The 20109-nt window shown below is 47.3% G+C and overlaps 1 protein-coding gene across 2 annotated transcripts in view; it reads left to right on the forward strand.

Moving 5' to 3' along the window:
- The window catches only part of AP4M1 (adaptor related protein complex 4 subunit mu 1), a 154259-nt gene that overhangs the window by 131856 nt on the left and 2294 nt on the right, over nucleotides 1-20109 (forward strand). The window lies entirely within an intron of this gene.

Raw genomic sequence — 20109 nt, forward strand, 5'->3', positions numbered from 1 at the left:
CGTGGTTGTCCAGGTGGAAGTTTAGGTCTCCGAGTAGGATGTAGTCTGTGGAGGTGAGGATGTGGGGTGCGATGAGGTTAGCAACAGTGTTGGTGAAAGGAGTGCAGGGGTCGGGCAGCCTGTAGATGAGGGTTCCATGGAGAGTTGTTTCAGGGTTGGTCTGGATCTGGAAGTGGAGATGCTCCATGAAGGTCGTGGTGTCGTCCGGGCCGGTGGTTGTCATGCGTAGGGTGCTTTTGTAGAAGATGGCAATGCCTCCTCCTAGGCAGGATGGGCGGTCTTTCTGCAGGATCCTGTATCCATTGGAAATAGCAGTGGCGATGTCAGGCGCAGAGTTGGCGTTGGTCCCAGGTTTCTGTGAGGAAAGCGAAGTCGGGCTAATGGGTGTTGAGGAGGTCCCAGATTTCTATTGCGTACTTGTGTAGGGAGCTCACTTTGAGGAGGATGCAGTTGAGTGGGTTGTGACCTGTGAGGTCCAGAAGGCTGAGTGCTGCTGGGGTCCGGAGGTAGGTGAAGGCGCAGCAGCAGTGATAACAGGAGATCGGGTCGTGGGCTTTGCTCGTGTCAAAAGCCGGCAGTTGTTGCTGCATCCGGGTATTGACAGCGGGAAGGGTGCTGGAGTAGTAGCGGAGGTTGGTCGGAGTCCCATGGTCCCAGACAGTGGTCACAGACGGGCTTGTCTTCGGTGGGTAGCGGCTTCCATTAAGTAGGGCTCTGAGAAGGGCAGTCAGCTGGGAGGCGGGAGTGAGTAGGACACACTGGAGGGGTAGTGGCCGCATCGGCAGAGACAAAACACAGGGAGCGTGAGAGAGAAAAGGAAAAGAGAGCAGAGAGAAAAGAGGGCACAGAGAAAAAAGCCAAGAGAGGTGGAACAGCAGAAGAGCAGAGTAGTCTCCTACTGGACCACCAGGAATGAAGCGCAGGCAAGAGCTTGCAGGTGGAGGAGGGCCTCGAACACCCTGTAACAGAGATCAGGGGGCACCACTTAATGGTGGAGCTGTGCGGGGGAGAGCAGTCACACTGACCAGGTCGGTGGTAAGTAGAGGTCAGGGGTAGGGCGGTCAGCTGGGAGGCGAAAACAGGAAGGACAAACTGGAGGGGCACAGGGGCAGCAGCAGTGGGGACAAATCGTGGACAGCGTAATAGAGAAAAGAGAAAGAAGAGAGAAAAGGAAAACAGAAAAGAGCAGAGAGCAAAAAGACAAAAGAGGGCACAGAGAAAAAAGCCAAGCGGTGGAACAGCAGAAGAGCAGAATGCTCTCCCACTGGACCACCAGGTATGAGGCGCAGGCAGGAGCCTGCGGGAGGACGAGGACCTCGAACACCTTGTCACGTAACTCAGGTAGCAGCACTTAGTGGTGGAGCTGCGCGGGGGTAGAGCAGTCATACTGACCAGGTCAGTGGTATATGTCTGGAAGCATTTATCCTAGATCTGTGTTTATGGTCGTTAAAATGATATATAAATCAGTAATTTTTTTTTACAAACCATTGGTCTTTGATTTAGTCATTGAGTGTGTGTAATCATTTCTTGCCTGTGTGTATAACAAATGCTTAGCACTACCTTCTGATAAGCCTAACCGCTTGCCCACACTACCACAAAAGAGCGCATTATCCTCATCTACTTTAGCCTGTAGGGATCCACTGGACTCTGTGCACACTATACCTTACTTTGGTATAGTATATACAGAGCCAGCTTCCTATAAGAAGAAAAAAAGTTACTGGTCTGTAGCTGAAATTTTTCGTAAAGTAAGTCACACTTACAGCAGGCTTTACTGCCCTAAGGAAGGGTGCACCATACTTCACGCAAGGGCATAACTGCATGAGCGGATATGCTCATGTGCTGGTCAGTTCCATTACTGCCCGTACCAGTGATCAGGAATGCCATTTGACGGCATGTGCTGGACAATCGTGAAAACGAGTTCCCCAGCTATATGATGGTTTCACTGAAAATAAGGATGTTTGATATCAAGCATTTCATATAAATAAACCCACACTGATGCCAGTGTTGGATTTAGTAATAAATTACCATGGAGGGCACCTTAGAGGTGCCCCCTGAAAACCTACCAGCCCCTCGTGTGCTGACTGGTGTCGCCAGCTAGCCTTCTCTTCCATCCCACTCTCACCCCAACCTCCCCCCATCCAACACACCCTCCCCAACACTCCTAACTCACCTTCGTCCACAACTCTCGATCCTTCTCAAACCCTCCCTGCTCTCTTCCAACCAGACCCCATCCCGGAAAAAAGCCCCTCAGCTAAAAACAATGCCTCATGGAGTGACTTTAGTCCAGTATCAGAATCTATGATCACTAACATAATTGCCAATCTCAAACCTTCCTCCCTCTCCAATGATCCTCTTCCCGCCCATTTGGTTCAAGAACTCAAATTTATCATTGCCCCTATATGGACCAATATCATCAACTCCTCTCTTTCCACTGGCTGCGTCCCCACCTCCGTTCAACTAGGTCAAATCTTACCCATTCTTAAAAACACCACTGCCAACCCTAATGACCTTAACAACCTTCGCCCTATCCCTAACCTTCCATTCCTCTCTAAAGCCCTTGAAAAAGGTGTTCTATTGCAATTAGAGAAACATATCGTCTCCTTCAATCTCCTGGATGTTTTCCAATCCGGCTTTAGAAAGGGATGCAGTAGAGAAAGTGCTATGCTTAACATTAATGGCGATATTCATCGCTCACTAGACAAAGGGGATTCCTCATTACTAATTCTCCTCGACCTCTCAGCTGCATTTGATACCTTTCACCACCCCACCCTTCTCAACACTCTAAAGATCGGTTTGGCTTGGAAGGAAATGTATTCAAATGTTTTTCCTCATTCCTTCAAAATAGATCACAGCAAATCAAGCTCAGCCACTTCCTCTCTAAACCTCAACCTGTTTCACTCGGCGTCCCTCAAGGATCCATCCTCTCCCCAACCCTATTCAATCTGTTCATGGAACCCCTCACCCTCAAACAAGCTAATATCAGTTACCGCCTCTATGCTGATGACACCCAATTATACTACAAGATCAAATCCCACAAAGACATTCTTCACCTCAATGATACCCTAACTAGAGTTCAAACCTGGTTCCATCTGAACCATCTCAAACTGAACCCGAAAAAAACTGAAATAATCCTTTTCTCCCCCAAAAACAATTCCCTTCCCATCCAACTCTGGATCAATGACATCAAAGCTCTTAACTGCTCACCTCTAATACCGTTAAATCCCTAGGCATCAGTATCGACCAGAACCTAAATCTCATCCCCCACATTAAAAAATGCATCAAAAGGTGCTCTTTTCACCCTTCTGCATCTCAAGAAAATCAAACCATTTATTCCAGCGGACGATTTCAAGCTTGTTGTCCAATCGCTTGTCCTTTCCAGGATTGACTATGGTAACGCCACTTTGGCCGGCACCACTAAAATCCATCTTGCACCGATTAAATCTGTCCTCAACCTAGCTGCAAGATTTATCGCTGCAACCCCTCTTACTCTCTCTTCAAAAAAGAACTCAAAGTACTTCTTCTCAACAAATATTGGGGTATCTAATGTTACTGACTCTGATCATGTTCACTCCTCTCTCTTCTCCACTCCTCTTCCCACCTCCTCTCAATCCCTTCATATTCTTACTCCCCCTCTCTACGCCCCTTCTCTCTCCTAACTTTCAATACTCCTTTTCCCTTAATTTTATCTCTGTTTCTTTGCCCCCTTAGCTCTGCTGAATGCAATATCATTTTGTAAATTTTGTTTTTCGCACTATGATAAATGTATCTCATTATGTACACGTTCCATGTGAAGCGCTCCGATACTCTTGGGTCCAGCAGCGCTATATAAAACCTTTGAAATAAATAAATAAATAAATAAATACGGTCAAGAGTCTGAGAGGACAGTTATGAAGGGGCTCGAAAGGAGCACACGAGATAAGAAAGAACCAGATTCAAGTCCCACTGCGGCATCACAAACGGAATAGGAGGGAAAAGGTGTGGAATGCCTTTGAGAAATCTATTGACAACAGGGGACCTGAAAAGAGAAGGATGATCAGGGAGCCTGAGAAAGGCTGATATGGCAGAAAGATAACATTTGATAGTGCCCAGAGCAGAGCTCTGCCGGACCAAAGAGAGAAGGAACAAAAGGACCTCCAAAAGTAGACCCACAGCCTTTGCTGTGCACCATGCCACAAATTTGTTCCACCTGCAGGCGTATACCACCTTAGTGGAGCCTGGCTGCCAGAATGACATCACAAACTTCAGGAGGCAGGTCGACAGGAATCAACTGCCGCTGCTCAATCTCCACGCAAAGAGGTGGAGGCTGGACATGTTCGGGTGGAGGACCGTCTTCTGCTGCTGCGACAGAAGATCCTCCTGAAGAGGCAGTCTGATCGGAGGATCGATACTCATACTGAGTAGCTCGGGATACCAAACTCTTCAAGCCCAGTCTGGGGCCAGAGCATGACTTGGGCCCGGTCGCGCCGGATCTTCCTCAGCACTCTGGGTAGAAGTGGTATAGGCAGAAAGGCGTACAACAGACCGCAACTCCACTCTTGATGAAAAGCATTGCCGAGCGAGTGCCGCCTTGGAAATTCTAACACGCAGAACTGCTGACATTGCTAGTTCTCTTCGGTGGCGAATAGATCTAACCAAGGCTCTCCCCACAGCCAAAAGAGACCTTGTGCCATGTCCGAGTGAAGACGCCATTCGCGATCCATCATGCATCTGAGGCTGAGTTCGTCCGCCCTGGCGTTCAGAGAACCTGCCAGGTGTTGAACCACCAGGAAATGCCCTGATGTTCCAGCCATGTCCTGAGGCGCAGGGCCTCCTGACATAGGGTCCACAACCCCACCTGCCCTGTTTGTTGTAGTACCACATGGCGGTGGTGTTGTCGGTGAACACCTGCACTACTCTCCCCTTAACAGAGGGAAGGAATGCCTTCAGTGCAAGTCAGATCGCCGAAGCTCCAGAAGGTTGATGTGGAGCTTGGACTCCGCCAGAGGCCTCTGATCTCCGCCTCTCCCATGTGGCCGCCCCATCCCAGGAAGGAAGCATCTGTCACTACTGTGAACTCGGGTTGGGAGAGGGATCTGCCGTCGACCCAATGCCGGCCCGTTAGCTACCACTGCAACTGTTGTGCAGTGCCCTCCGAGATCTGGACGTGATCAAACAGGTTCCCGTGATGCTGCACCCACTGAAACTTCAGGTCCCACTGCAGAGCCAGCATATGCCATCTGGCATAATTAATCAGCAGATGCAGGAGCCCATGAGGCCCAGCGGCCTTAGGGTCACTCTGCAGAAGGTCGCCCGTAGTCTGGAGGTGGGATATGACAGCCTGGGGCGAGCCCGCCTTCAACAGCCAGTCGTGGATATAGGGGAAGACTGGAACCCCTGACCTGGGCAGATGAGCTGCGACCACCACCATCACTTTCTTGAACACCCAAGGGGCGCTGGTAAGGCCAAAAGGGAGCATGATAAACAGAAAATGCTCTTGGCCTACCGTGAACCGGAGGGAACGCCGGTGGGCCAGCAGGACGGGGATGTGAAACGCTACCATTCAGTCTCCAGGGTCAAGGGCAGACAAGACCGGAGTGAGAGTTAACATCTTGAACTTTTCCTTCAAGAGTAAGCGGTTAACGTTTCTGAGATCCAAGATAGGACATAGACCTCTGTCCTTCTTGGGTACCAGAAAGTAGTTGGAATAACAACCACTAACTACTTCATGGGCAGGAACGCACTTGATGGCTCCCTTGGCTAAGCGAGGCAAAACTTCCTGTTGAAGAAGTGCCAGGTAATCCTCCGACTTGCGGTGGTATTGAGGTCGCATAGCTGGAGTGGTAGCCTTGAAGGTGAGGGAGTACTCCCATCGGACTAACTCCCATCGGACTATTTGCAAAACCCACCTGTCCGACGTGATGGTGCACCAGTAGGGGAGGTGACTGCGGATCTTGCCGCCCACTGGCGTTTGATGGGCCTAAAAGGTCGGACTAGGAGGGTTTGGAGGCTGCTGCAGACGGTGGACTGGCCCACCGTTGGCCCTCTGAACCACAACGGTGGTTCCCATATCCCCGTCCACGCGAAGGTTGGGAAACTTGCTGCGGCCTGTGGCTCTGGGCAGAACATAGTGGGGCACCCCATTCGTAGCCACAAAAGGGGCGAAAAGCAGACTGCGCTGGGCGGCTGGAGAGGGCCAAGGACTTGGCCGTAGCCCGTGAGTCCTTGAAGCACTCTAGAGCATTGTCCGCTTTGTCGCCAAAAAGGCGACGGCCATCAAAGGGCATGTCCATGAGGGTCTTCTGGATATCCCCCCGAAAAGCGAGTCGATCTCATCCAGGCGTAGCAACGAAGGGCTACAGATGTGGAAATTGTCCTACCTTGAGAGTTGGCCGTATCCAGCACACAACGGATGGTAAACTTCGCCGCACCTCTCCTGGCTGCGACAGCCTGGGAGAGCACTGTCCGGGCCTCCTCCGGACACTGAGGCAGCACCAGCGCAACTGTATCCCACATAGAGTGGGAATAACGGTCCAATAGACATGCAGTGTTTACTGACCGCTGTCCCAAGCTGGCGGAAGAGAAAATCTTTTTCCCCAAGATGATCCAGCTGCTTGGATTCCCTTCCCGGTGGAGCGGTAGGAAATGCGCTGTTGGAAGTGAAAGCTTGGACCACCAAGCTCTCTGGGGAAGGATTGTTGGGAGAGGAAAGTGGGGTCGCCCGGAGCCAGCGTCGAGCAATCATCCTATCCACGGGAGCCTCTGTGTTAGGCCTGGACCATGTGCCCAAAAGGATGACGGTAAGGCCTCATTAAACTGCAGCAGGGGCTCCGAAGAGCTCACAGCCGACTGACCACCTCTGTCAGGAGGTTAGTCCTGACCGCCACAGTAAGAAGCTAGAGGTTGAGAGCCTCGGGCGCCGTAGGCAAAACACCACTGCGTATGACGCTCTCTCCGCCGTAGCCACAGTAGGAGGAGACAACATGCCAAGGTCAGGGGAAGTGTCGAGACCACTGGCATCCCCCAGTTACTCTCTCCAGTCCTGTTAAGATCCTAGCTGATCAGTTAAAGGTTCACCTGACCCCCCTCCCCAGGCCTCCTCCTCCTCAGGTTGCCAATCTGGCCAAAAAGGGACCCCAGGAGTGAGCAGGAGCACAAAAACCCCACTTGGCACCGGATCCGGCATCGGGTGACACCGGTCCTGGTCCACATCAGCGTGGAGGCCGGGGACACGACCGGCATCAGTTGCGGTGCCGGAGGAAGCAGTGCCGGTGGAGGTGTAATAAGGCCAACTGGCGCCGATCCGGATCCAGACCTAGATCCACTGGGGGCCGGAACAGACGACGGAAAAGGCCTAGGACCCCCAACCAAGTCAGCGGGGTTCGAAGGCTGTTCGGGCTGCCCAAAGATGGCGTGTATCGCCTCGTAAAATTTATGAAGCTGGGCAGGAGTCGCTCCGGGTCCCGCGAAGGAAGGGAAGCCCGGAGTCGACTCTTCGGGCTCCACACGTGGAGCCCTGGGAGGGGCACTACCCGCATCCCTTATCGCCTCAGTGGACCGACGGGGAGAAGTCGAAGAGCTACGATGCTTCTGTGACTTCTTTTTGTGCTTCGACTTACCCAATCCCGAGTGCGAAGACTTCGATGACTTGGATGTGTGGTGATTGCTCCGCAACCAGTCTCTCGACCTCCCCTGGGACCTTGAATGGCGCGGAGCATGTGGAAAAGTAAATTTTGCCATGTTCTGTGTCCCTACGTGTTCCCCATCTTATGCTATATGTGCATGATTAATATGCATATGTATTCCCCATGATCGATTAAAGACGCAATTACAGTTATGTCCATCTCTAGTATGCCAGTTTCCAGTTCTCGTGAAAGCTACGAGTATTAGGCCTATGTAAAGTTATGTTGCCACGTTTCTCAGTGTGCACGTTATTTCATTATAAAGTCCCCGTTTCTAGGCCTCAAAAGGGCCCGGACTCAGATTCAGCTCCTGTCTCCTGAACCCTCTCCGAGGAGCGATACAGCCCCCACCTGTATCCCTGACCCTTCACTTACTTCCTGCCTCACAGTGCCCGGCTCGGCCTGGCTCTGCCTGCCAGTCTGCCAAGAGTATGTTATGATTTTAGTTATCAGTCCAGCTCTCCTTCTCTGCATTCCTAAGCTACTGAATCGCATCAATAGTTTCCGTCACAGTCTAGCTTTTACGTCTCCATGTAAGAGAAATACTGTATTAATGGTCATTTAATATTCCTCAACACACACTACATGTAGAATAATGCATGCACCAGTCTTAGTGTCTGTTAGCCTTTGCCCTGATAACTTTTGGATTCTATCAACATGTTCTCTAAACATCAGATACTAGATAGTGTTTAGGTACATGTCGCTCTGACTCTCCAGACTTTCGTCTCTCCTTCTAGCTCAGAAGTCATAGCCCCCAGCTTCTCCCTAGTAACACGTCATTGCCAGCTTGCGCGCACCACTAGGTTAGAGGTCCCGGCTCCTTAGGTAGCCCCCTCCATGTTTCCGCCCATTTGTGACATATTCCGTTACGTTTACATCACATGTCTATGTATACGCCCTGTTCACGCCTCTTGTTACACCTACTTTCTGCCTTATCTCTCGCGACTGCTATAGGCCCTGCCTACTGTTACGCCTATTGTATTGAATACCATGTATTTTGTTTAAGTATATATACTTGTGCACTGTTATTAAAAGTCAGCCATTCCATTCCTTTGTCCCTGCCCCGTGCAGCGCTGCCATCCTATTCCCGTGCAGGTTGTCCTGTTCCTGTCCTTTATGCTGTATTAAACCTGCAAACTCCTACTACCTCGAATCTTGACTCTTATTTATTGAGCTATCTGTTATTGTATATCTAGTCAAAAATAGAGGTATTATTTATTTATTTACCACATAATGGCGCCCGAACAGGGACTTGCCCTTTCCCCACGCGCCGGTGAAGCCACGCAAGCCCCCTGATCCTCTGCAGCCGTGACGGAACCATACCGGCCACGTGCAGATATTTCTGCTTCAAGTATCCCTCAGGCCCACGGAGGAGACGGAGGTTGCGGTCCAGCGTCCAGACGAGGCGGTGGAGGAACGCGGCGAGTCCCGACCAGAGCCCAAGCCGAGAGTCCAAGGTCCGAGGTATCCGGAGGCCCACCTGTAACTGAAGTCCGAAGTTCGTCCGTCCGTCGTCGTAGTAGTCCAGTCCAGTCCGAGGCCTTCCGTTCTTGCTGCCCGGTGAGTACCGTTGCTGGGGTAGTATCTAGACAGGGTCAATTACATTGTCTCTGGTCCGTGGGTTTGGGTACACAGATCCAACACGAAGTGTCCACTTAGGTGGATGCGGGTCCTGACGTGTCTCTTTATGAGACCGGTAAGTTTCGTACTGTTTTAGCAGTGCATCTCGTTTCTGTTCTAGTCCGTTCTGTTCTCGAGAAATCCATGTATTCTGTTTCCAGTATTCCAGGTAGTATTTTGTCAAAACTGTTATTTTAAATGTCATTCATGTATTTCAATGTCGTGGTATGAAAGTGGTGTAATTATCGTGTTCATTGTGTATTGTAATTGTGTCTAGACTCCAGCCCAGTCATGCCATTGTTTTCAAAGTTACGTCAGTTAAGAACTAGAAAAGGTCTGTTAGAAGAAGCAGTTCCTGTCCCGCCTAGGGACAGTCCAGGTCATTTTATGTATCAAAAGCATGGCATAAGTGCCATATTATACCTAGATTTATGGGTGGAGTACACCAAACAGTTAGAAGAAAAGTATAGATGGCCCGTATCGGGTACATGGGATGCCGAGTGCATCATGCGAGTAGAAGCATTATGGAAAAAGAAAGCCAGACAGTCACAGAAAGATGCCATCGAGTTATGGCGCAAAGAATCTCATAAAAGAACCGAAAAAGAAATCAGAAAGTCAGAATTAAGTAGAGAATCCTTAGAAAGAGCCCAAGAAAGGGAACTAATCGAAATAGGTGAACGAGTTAAAACCGAACAGTCAGACAGACAGAGGAATGCCCTTATTAAGGGTATGTATCCTCTTCTTGCCGAGGGCTTGCCAAAAGCAACCCCGGAAGCATCCAGTAATTTTCCGCCACCCTTAGTTCCGACCAAGCTACGTCACAAACCGACCGCAGCTGATATTTTTCTCTCGTCCTATTTGGACGACACAGTCCCAGAATATGCAAATCCTGTTCCGCCAGCTCCTGTAAATAATGTAAATCCTGCTCCTCCAGTCACCGGGGCACCTGTTACAGCACCTGTTACAGCACCTGTTACGGTACTCCAGGTCCAGCCTACATTACAAGTACCCGCTACACTGGTCACTCTGCCAGCACGAAGAGTATCAGTCGACGATTCCAGTTTAGGGGCCGCGGGAGGAGGTCCTCCGGGAACCCCGCCACCACACAAACGTGTAACGTCAGTCGAGTTACATGAACGTGCGTTACAGCGTACGCCCAAACATCAGTCTGTTGCAGATATCAGACGAGCTCTTACCGAATGCCGTTATGATCCGGTCCCAGGTGATGATAGTATGGTTATATATTCATTACGTGTAAGACGGGTGACCGAGTATTTGGACACCCTACCGAATATGAAAGAAGATCTAGACAGAATGTATCGTTTCATTCGTACAGGACAAGATCCAGAAAGTATTGGTGAAGTCATGTCTCACAGAAAATCTGAGATCCAGTTCATGCTGTTAAAGTTTCTGATCAATTGTTTAATTAGGGAACAAGATTCCCCGACTAAAGATCCGACCGAAATGAAAATTCTGACAAAGTGGAGTGATAATATAGCCGAGGGTAAGCACAAGACACTCAATAGTATAGAGAGTATGTACAAGAAAATACGTAAAAAAATAATAAGGTTACACGAACAACGCAAAGAAGCTCTAGGAAGCGAGAAAGAAAATGACTCTCCTACTGAAGAGGTAGACGACGAGAACACCGCCAGAATAGCGTATGTAGGTAAATCTAGATTTCCAGACCGACATTTACGCCTAGAACACAAAAAAACTGTTCCTCTTCCAGCACCAGAACAAGGTTCTCTAGAACAAGTATTTCAAGCTACCGATCACATTCTGAAATCACGAATCGGTTATAGTGAGTTAAGTACCATGCATGAACAAGAACTAGCCCGATCAGCAGTCCGATGGATTACTGATTCTACCACTTTTCCAGACGAAATAGTGGCACAAATGTTTCTGAAACTGCCCCCAGCCGAGCAGCGACTGGTGGGTATGTATATGATCCAACACCTCATTACTCTGTATGAGGGTCAACATTCTGATCCAGGTCCGTTACATGATGTCCTGAACGAATTACTCCAGTATAGATGGAAAGGTTTAGGCACCGATTTAATTAGTGTCATTCTAGAACAGCGCCACAAATATAGAACGTTCCTAAATCCGCATTTTGTTCATGTCTCACCTCCAGAAAGTAAACCGTTTTATATAGATAGACAGCATCCGTTACGAGAAGTACACCCAGTTAGGACAGCGGGTGGTGAAATGCAACGAGTATTTGTTTACACCCCAGTTACCAAGATGGAACTCTTAGAGATGAAGAAATTAATTCCTTGTCACGACAAAGATCCGGCAGGGTTCCACCGAGAATTAAAAGACATGCTCCGTATGGGAGAATACACGAATCCAGATATTATTAAAATGTTAAAAGTCCTGTTGCCTGCGGGCATATACGAAAAACTCAAGGAAAAAGATTGGGAGGTGGGAGAGAAAAAGATCGATTGGACAGCTCTAGAAGCTGAAGATAAGATACGTGTACCAGGTACCGGTCTTGGAGACAAATGTAAAGAATTACCAGAATTATTGATACAAGTTTTGCCTAGATTATTAGCCACTAAAAAGGAAGACTGGGATGCAATCTCAGCCTGTAAACAGAAACAAGACGAAGACACTAGTGATTTTTATTCCAGATTTGAGAAATGTTTTATAATAAACAGTGGTTTGAAGACGAGTAGCGAGTCATACCCTCATCTTTTTGTTACTAAATTAGTCGAGAATTCAAGTCCACAAGTTAAGAATAGAGTTTTGAAAGTCGAAAGTACATGGCAAGCTAGTACTCCGTCCCAGATGTTACAGATGCTCCAGTATCACCAGAATAGAATCAGAGAAGAGCAAGAACACGAGAGAAGACGTATGAAAGACACGAAAATGAAAGTACTAGTTGCACAATCTGTTCCTCAAGACAGTCAGAAGAGGGGTCCGAATCAAGCCAGTCATCCTGCAGCTCCCGTTAAAGGGACATGCAATTATTGTAAACAGCCAGGTCATTTCATAAACGAGTGTGCAGTTCTGAAACACAATATAGCCACTGGTAAAACTAAAGACCACGTCCGCCTAGACAAGAACAAGTTTCACAGACTTCTCAGCCACAGAATGCACAACAGACAGTTCCAGCACCGCAGCCTATCGCTGCAACACAGCATGTTACACAGCAGATGTACCAGTATGCACAATCCGAGTATCCAGAGTATCAAGCGTATTCATGAAACAGCCTAGAGAGGGAGGTAGGCTTGCCTCTCATCGAGATTCCTGTAGATCAAGAAGGTCCCTATGTTCACAGTCAAGTATTAGGGAAAGACAGAAAGTTTCTGATTGATACAGGGGCAAGTAGGACTACCATTAGTCACGACGAGGTTCCAGGGGCTCCGCTCTCAGGCTCTAGAAATGTTTCCCTTGGATTTTCAGGAAAGCCTATTGTAAACGAGATATCAAAGCCAGTTACTCTAGAAGTAGGTCCATTGTCCCAAACTACTGATCTATTGCTTACGAAGTCATGTCCAGAAAATGTGTTAGGCATAAAGACACTGAAAGAATTAGGTGCAGTTATTTGCTGTTCCCCAGAGGGGATACGTTTGTTTTTACGTGACTTCAAGGGTCACTATGTATTACGAGATTTTGATCCGAGATTGTCAAATGTCCCGCAACATCTATGGGCGCAAGGTCCAACTGATGTTGGTTTCATGCGAATCACACCCCATCGTGTGACTCTCAAGCAAGGTGTAGTGTTACCACGAATCAGACAGTACAGATTGCCACCTGAGGCTGTAGCAGCCTTATCCAAAATTATTGACGAGCTTATGGCTCAAGGAGTAGTTGTAGAAACTGACTCCAATGTATGTAATTCTCCTATCATTCCAGTCATGAAACGTACTGATCCAAATGCACCCCCAGTATATCGATTAGTGATTGACCTTCGAGAACTCAATAAATGTATCATTCCTCAGTACCCAGTTGTTCCAGATATCTCATCTCTATTGACAGCCATTGATTCTGAGGCAATATTTTTTTACAGTAATCGACCTCAAGAATGCATTTTTCAGTGTCCCCATTCATCCAGACAGCCAGTACCTTTTCGGATTCTGTTTAAATGGAAGGAGCTATAAATTCACACGAGCTCCTCAAGGTTTCACAGAAAGTCCTAGTATTTACAGTCAAGCACTTAAGAGACAACTAGACAATATTCACATGCCAACTGACACTGCCCTGCTCCAATATGTCGATGATCTACTGATCACTGCCCGTTCTGAACGTGACTGCGAGCGTGCGTCACTCACAGTTCTGTATTTCCTAGCCGAGATGGGGCACAAGGTGTCCCCTTCAAAGCTTCAATTCTGTGTCCAGCAAGTGATCTACTTAGGCCACTTACTGTCCAAGTGGGGTAGGCAGTTGACACCTGACCGTATCCAGTTAATAGCGAGTCTCCCTCAGCCCAAGACACAGAAGGAGGTACGTGCTTTTATAGGCCTCACTTCTTACTGCAGACAATGGATTCCTCCGTATGCATTTCTAGCCAAGCCACTGATACAGTTAACGACACAGGAGGCAGCCGTATCGACTGTTCTCCCTTGGACATCTGAACATACACTTAGTTTTAATGAGTTAAAGAAAGCTTTATGCCAAGCTCCCGTTCTAGCTACACCGAACTACAGTAAGCCTTTTACACTTTTTGTCACAGAACGCGATGGTACAGCATTATCTGTTCTCACACAAGATCAAGCCGGACAATACAAGCCCTGTGCTTATTTTTCGAGCACATTAGATCCAGTAGCCCAGGCGCTGCCTGCGTGCCTCAAGTCAGTTGCAGCCACAGCACTAGCTATTAGACAAAGTGATTCCATAGTATTAGGACATTCCCTGACAGTACAAGTTCCACACTCCGTGGAAGTTCTTTTAAACCGAACACAGACTCAGCACTTGACAATTGCACGTTTGACAGGTTATGAATTGACACTATTCCAGCCACACATAGAAATCAGACGCTGCAACGTTCTAAATCCTGCTACACTGTTACCGTCAGTTACTTCAAATCCTGCCACACATGACTGTGTGGAAGTCATTAACACTATGACTAAGCCAAGACAAGACCTGACAGATATTCCATTACCAGACCCCGACCTGACACTTTATGTGGATGGTTCATGTATGAGAACGAGTACAGGAGAACTAGTAGCCGCGTATGCAGTGACTACTGACACTGAAGTTATTGAAACACACCGTATTGACACCCTGTCTGCTCAAGCAGCAGAGCTAGTTGCTCTGACTCAAGCCTGCATATGTGCCAAGAACCTGAAAGTTAATATTTACACAGATTCACGCTACGCATTCGGAGTTGTACACGACTTCGGAGTGCTCTGGCAGGAGAGAGGTTTCATGACTTCTCATGGAACCAAGATTCAGCATGGTCTCCTTATTCAAGCTCTGTTAGATGCAATACATTTACCGACATCTATCGCTATCATGAAGTGCAAGGCACATACGAAAGTTACTGACATTATTTCCCAAGGTAATGATCTAGCAGATCGAACAGCCAAGCTTACAGCACAGACTCCAGACATACCAGTTAACAAGGCACCGACATCCACTCTCGAACAGACTACTTGTATGACAGTTAAGGACCCTACTCAAGATGTCATAGATATCCAGTTACATGCTACTCCCGAGGAAATCAAGAAATGGTCCGAACAAGGAGGGGTCCAGACAGATCAGGGATGGGTGACGAAGGGAAAAGCCACATGGTTTCTCCCCGACTCAATGGTTCAAGTCATTATCAATACCGCACATAGTCCAGCACACTTAGGAGAAAAAGCCATGTTAGACAGTATCCAGAACATTTGGTTTAACAAACATTTACGAGCTGCAGCCAAGCAGAAAGTCCGTACCTGTATGATATGTTGCCAGTTCAATCCAGGTAAAAGTGTCCCGGTGGAACAAGGTGGATTCCAACCTCCTGACCACCCTTTTGAAGTCCTCCAGATGGATTATATTCAGATGGAGCGATGTCGAGGTTTCAAGTATGTCCTTGTAGTTGTATACGCTTTGTCCAGGTGGACAGAAGCATATCCAGTCCCAGATTACACAGCCGCGACCACTGCCAAGCAGTTGGTTCGTGAATTCTTCCCCCGTTATGGACTCCCTAGGGTCGTGTATTCTGATAACGGCCAGCCATTCTCATCTGAACTAATGAAGCACGTTTCCCTTTTGTTAGGGTACCAGTGGAAGTTCCATTGTGTACGCCATCCAGAAGCAGCCGGTCTCGTAGAGAGACATAATCAAACCTTGAAAATCCGCATTGCCAAAATCTGTCAAGAAAAAGGTGTAGACTGGTTAGTTGCTCTGCCAGTCGCTTTGTTTTATATGCGCATGGTCGCACACTCCAGATCAGGTCTGTCCCCTTATGAGGTCGTATTCGGCCGCCCCCCGAATATGTGGGGTACACCTAGACCCCGAAGTATTACCGATGTTTCCAGTAATATGCTGACAGATTACCTAGCTTCCTTGATGTCTGCCCTACACTCTTGTCGTTCACAGGTTGCCGCTGCATTTCCCGACAATACTGAAGTCAAGCCACACGAGATCCTTCCCGGCACCCTGGTCCTCGTCCGCAATTTTGATCGTTCAAGTCCGCTGGAGCCTCGCTGGAAGGAGCCGAAGTTAGTCCTTCTAACCACCCGTACTGCCGTCAAGTTGGAAGGCAGGAAGGGGTGGGTGCACCTGTCACACGTCAAGAAATTTCACGGACTAAAAACTGTTTCCAAGAACATTTCCAAGGATTGTCAAGATTTTAAAGACTGCCAAGATACTATTCTTAAGGACTGTCCCGCAAATGACATTGATATCAAGCCCTCCCTGTTAGAGAAAACTCCGCAGCAGGAGTATAAAAGTAAGCTACGGTCTAGTAAAATAAGTCAGCCAGTTTAATTGTCTAAGTCCTCCCCTAGGTGAAACGGTTAGACCGGTATCTGACATGTATGAGATAGACCCCCATAGTGAGAGAGTTAGTCAAAACTCTATCCGATGTATCGTTTTTCTAAGTTTTATATCGTTTTTAAGCTTAATGGTTACCTGCACGAGTTATGCATTTCATTTATGTTTTCCAATTTCTCATGTAAATATGTTTTCTAATGCTACAGTAGAGCACACATTTAGTGATCTGCCTCCTCACGAACTATCCTATCGTCTTGCTATGCGCAATAACACATTTATCCGTATGTTGCATTATTCACACCAGACCAGCAATGCCACTAATTGTTGGGTGTGTGGTCGACTCCCCCCTTTCCAGACACCGAAGGGAGTTCTGCCACTGTTTCCTTATCCGTTTTCACATAATGGTTCATGTGGAGCATGGTCCACGTTAACGTCATCCTCAACTGATATGTCCCTTCTGAACAGTACATGTTTTCCAGACAAGCAAGGTCTTCCCCACACAACAGGGTTAGATCTAGAAAATGAAGTTTATAATTTGGGTAATTATTCTTCGAATTTCATGGTTCTGAATGTTCAGTCTGATCCTACTCCAGACTTACCTGCTATTTCAGTATTACCAGTCAAAGGCGAATTATGTGTCCGAAATAATGGTTCCGTACATGTAGGACATAGTGATTGTACTACTATTGTCGAGTATAGTGACAGTGGGAAATCTATTTTCAAAGCTTCACGTCATTCTTATTTTGTTTGTGGTCAGACCGCATATGTTCATCTGCCCCTCGATTGGGATGGAACCTGTTACATTGCCTTCCTACTGCCACCAGTTTTCCTAGCCCCGTCTGATTATCACAGAAACACACATCTAGTACACATTAGACATAGAAGGGAGATCGAGTCCCCGATTGTCGATCAAACTGAAACTGCTCTAGAACAGTATACAGATTTCAATAGAGGATTCTTTTTCTTTATAGGACCTATCCAGAATAGTAAGTTAATCCGTAGGTTAACAAGAACTCTTGAAGCAGTAGTGAATGAGACTGCCTCTGCCCTAGGTAACTTAACCGAAGAGCAATCTGCTATGAGATTTGTCGTGCTCCAAAATCGTCTCGTTCTTGACGTCATACTGGCCGATAGAGGAGGAGCATGTAGAGTCATCGGATCTAGTTGCTGCATTTTCATTCCTAATAACGCGCCGTCTGTTTACTCAGCTATAACCAGACTTCATAAAATTGCCCATCAGTTACACCAGAATCCAGGCACCTGGACATGGTCCGGTTGGTTTTGGAGTATAATTTCTGCCTGGGGATGGAAAGTATTGTCCTTTCTAGGTATTGCAGTAGCGATCATATTCAGTTGCTGCCTCTGTATACAATGTGGCCCTGCGATTTGCGGCATTTGTGCTACCTCTTGTATTCCTAGTCCCAAGTCCCGTCCTAGATCCCGTTCCAAGAAATTTCGAGACGAGCAAATGATACTGTATGAAATGATAGATGGTATCATGAATATTGATGTTTCCTGATGGAAACGTAGTGACAAGGAGGGAATGTGGAAAAGTAAATTTTGCCATGTTCTGTGTCCCTACGTGTTCCCCATCTTATGCTATATGTGCATGATTAATATGCATATGTATTCCCCATGATCGATTAAAGACGCAATTACAGTTGTGTCCATCTCTAGTATGCCAGTTTCCAGTTCTCGTGAAAGCTACGAGTATTAGGCCTATGTAAAGTTATGTTGCCACGTTTCTCAGTGTGCACGTTATTTCATTATAAAGTCCCCGTTTCTAGGCCTCAAAAGGGCCCGGACTCAGATTCAGCTCCTGTCTCCTGAACCCTCTCCGAGGAGCGATACAGCCCCCACCTGTATCCCTGACCCTTCACTTACTTCCTGCCTCACAGTGCCCGGCTCGGCCTGGCTCTGCCTGCCAGTCTGCCAAGAGTATGTTATGATTTTAGTTATCAGTCCAGCTCTCCTTCTCTGCATTCCTAAGCTACTGAATCGCATCAATAGTTTCCGTCACAGTCTAGCTTTTACGTCTCCATGTAAGAGAAATACTGTATTAATGGTCATTTAATATTCCTCAACACACACTACATGTAGAATAATGCATGCACCAGTCTTAGTGTCTGTTAGCCTTTGCCCTGATAACTTTTGGATTCTATCAACATGTTCTCTAAACATCAGATACTAGATAGTGTTTAGGTACATGTCGCTCTGACTCTCCAGACTTTCGTCTCTCCTTCTAGCTCAGAAGTCATAGCCCCCAGCTTCTCCCTAGTAACACGTCATTGCCAGCTTGCGCGCACCACTAGGTTAGAGGTCCCGGCTCCTTAGGTAGCCCCCTCCATGTTTCCGCCCATTTGTGACATATTCCGTTACGTTTACATCACATGTCTATGTATACGCCCTGTTCACGCCTCTTGTTACACCTACTTTCTGCCTTATCTCTCGCGACTGCTATAGGCCCTGCCTACTGTTACGCCTATTGTATTGAATACCATGTATTTTGTTTAAGTATATATACTTGTGCACTGTTATTAAAAGTCAGCCATTCCATTCCTTTGTCCCTGCCCCGTGCAGCGCTGCCATCCTATTCCCGTGCAGGTTGTCCTGTTCCTGTCCTTTATGCTGTATTAAACCTGCAAACTCCTACTACCTCGAATCTTGACTCTTATTTATTGAGCTATCTGTTATTGTATATCTAGTCAAAAATAGAGGTATTATTTATTTATTTACCACAAGCAGACTACCGGCGCTGAAGCAGCTTTCGGGACTGCTCCCGCAAAGCCTTCGGAGCAATGGACTGGCAGTTGAAGCACAACTTGGGATCGTGGTCGCGCTCCAGGCAAAAGAGGCACACGCGGTGAGGATCCGTAACCGACCTCAGACCGCATGCCTTGAATCTGAGCATCCCTCGTAGACCAGGAGTCGTAGACTCAAAAAAGACAGACAAAAGTTGCTCAAAAAGTTAAGTCAAAAAATGACTGGAGGTACCACTCTCTCTGGATCTGTGCTGGCTGGGCGGAAAAATAAAGAACTGACGACAGCGCACGAGGCCGGCGTCTAAGTAGCTACCACAACGTCATCCCGGCAACTACGACTCTAACGACAGACACGGAGCTGACCGACACCCTCTTCCGACGCGCAGAGTTACTGCTGAAGAAAAAACTTTGCGGATCCAGTCTGACGCCTTGGGGTACTTCTAAGGAAATGAATCTATAACTAACGTGTTTCTTTCAGATACAGCACTTCTGTAACTTAGTAGTCTGTTAGCCGAACCTTACTCACCATAAAACTCTTAACCTAATTTTTCTTGCTTTTGAGCTGGCACCTACTTATGAAAATATTGCTCTAATTACAGTAGTAGCTCAAACTTCACGCTACACTCTTCAAGACTCACACTCTCTTGAGGAGCATCCTTTTACTACATACTTTTTGATTACAACAATCGCCTTGAGAAAGTCCCTTTAGCCAAAATGCACGTTGGATGGACCATAAGTTTGATGCCTACATTCTAACCGGGCTGAAAGAATTGTTGTCAATAAAGAAGTTTCCTACTTATTACCACATTACTTTTCTGGACTATTTTCTGGATAAAAAACGGACTACTTGTATCCCATTTCTCACCGTCAACAGTGAAATTACTTTACGTTTTTTAGTCAGCAGGGATAACGGTAGAGGAGTTGAGGTTGGGGAATGCCTCCTTTTTTTGTAGTTTACCTGGGGCTTTTGTACCGGTTTGCTTTTTAAATTATTTTTTTTGTAGCGTTTTTTCCTCTCCTCCCCCTAAGGAAAGCTCAATTCTGGTTCCTCATGCTTTTCTCAGATTTAGAAGAATTACCCTCAGATTCTTTTGGATTCATCTGAGAAGTCTTCCCTCACACTCATTGAGGGTCTTGGC

This window comes from Lissotriton helveticus, chromosome 12 (genome assembly GCF_964261635.1).
Source record: "Lissotriton helveticus chromosome 12, aLisHel1.1, whole genome shotgun sequence".
In the NCBI taxonomy this organism is placed as follows: domain Eukaryota; kingdom Metazoa; phylum Chordata; class Amphibia; order Caudata; family Salamandridae; genus Lissotriton; species Lissotriton helveticus.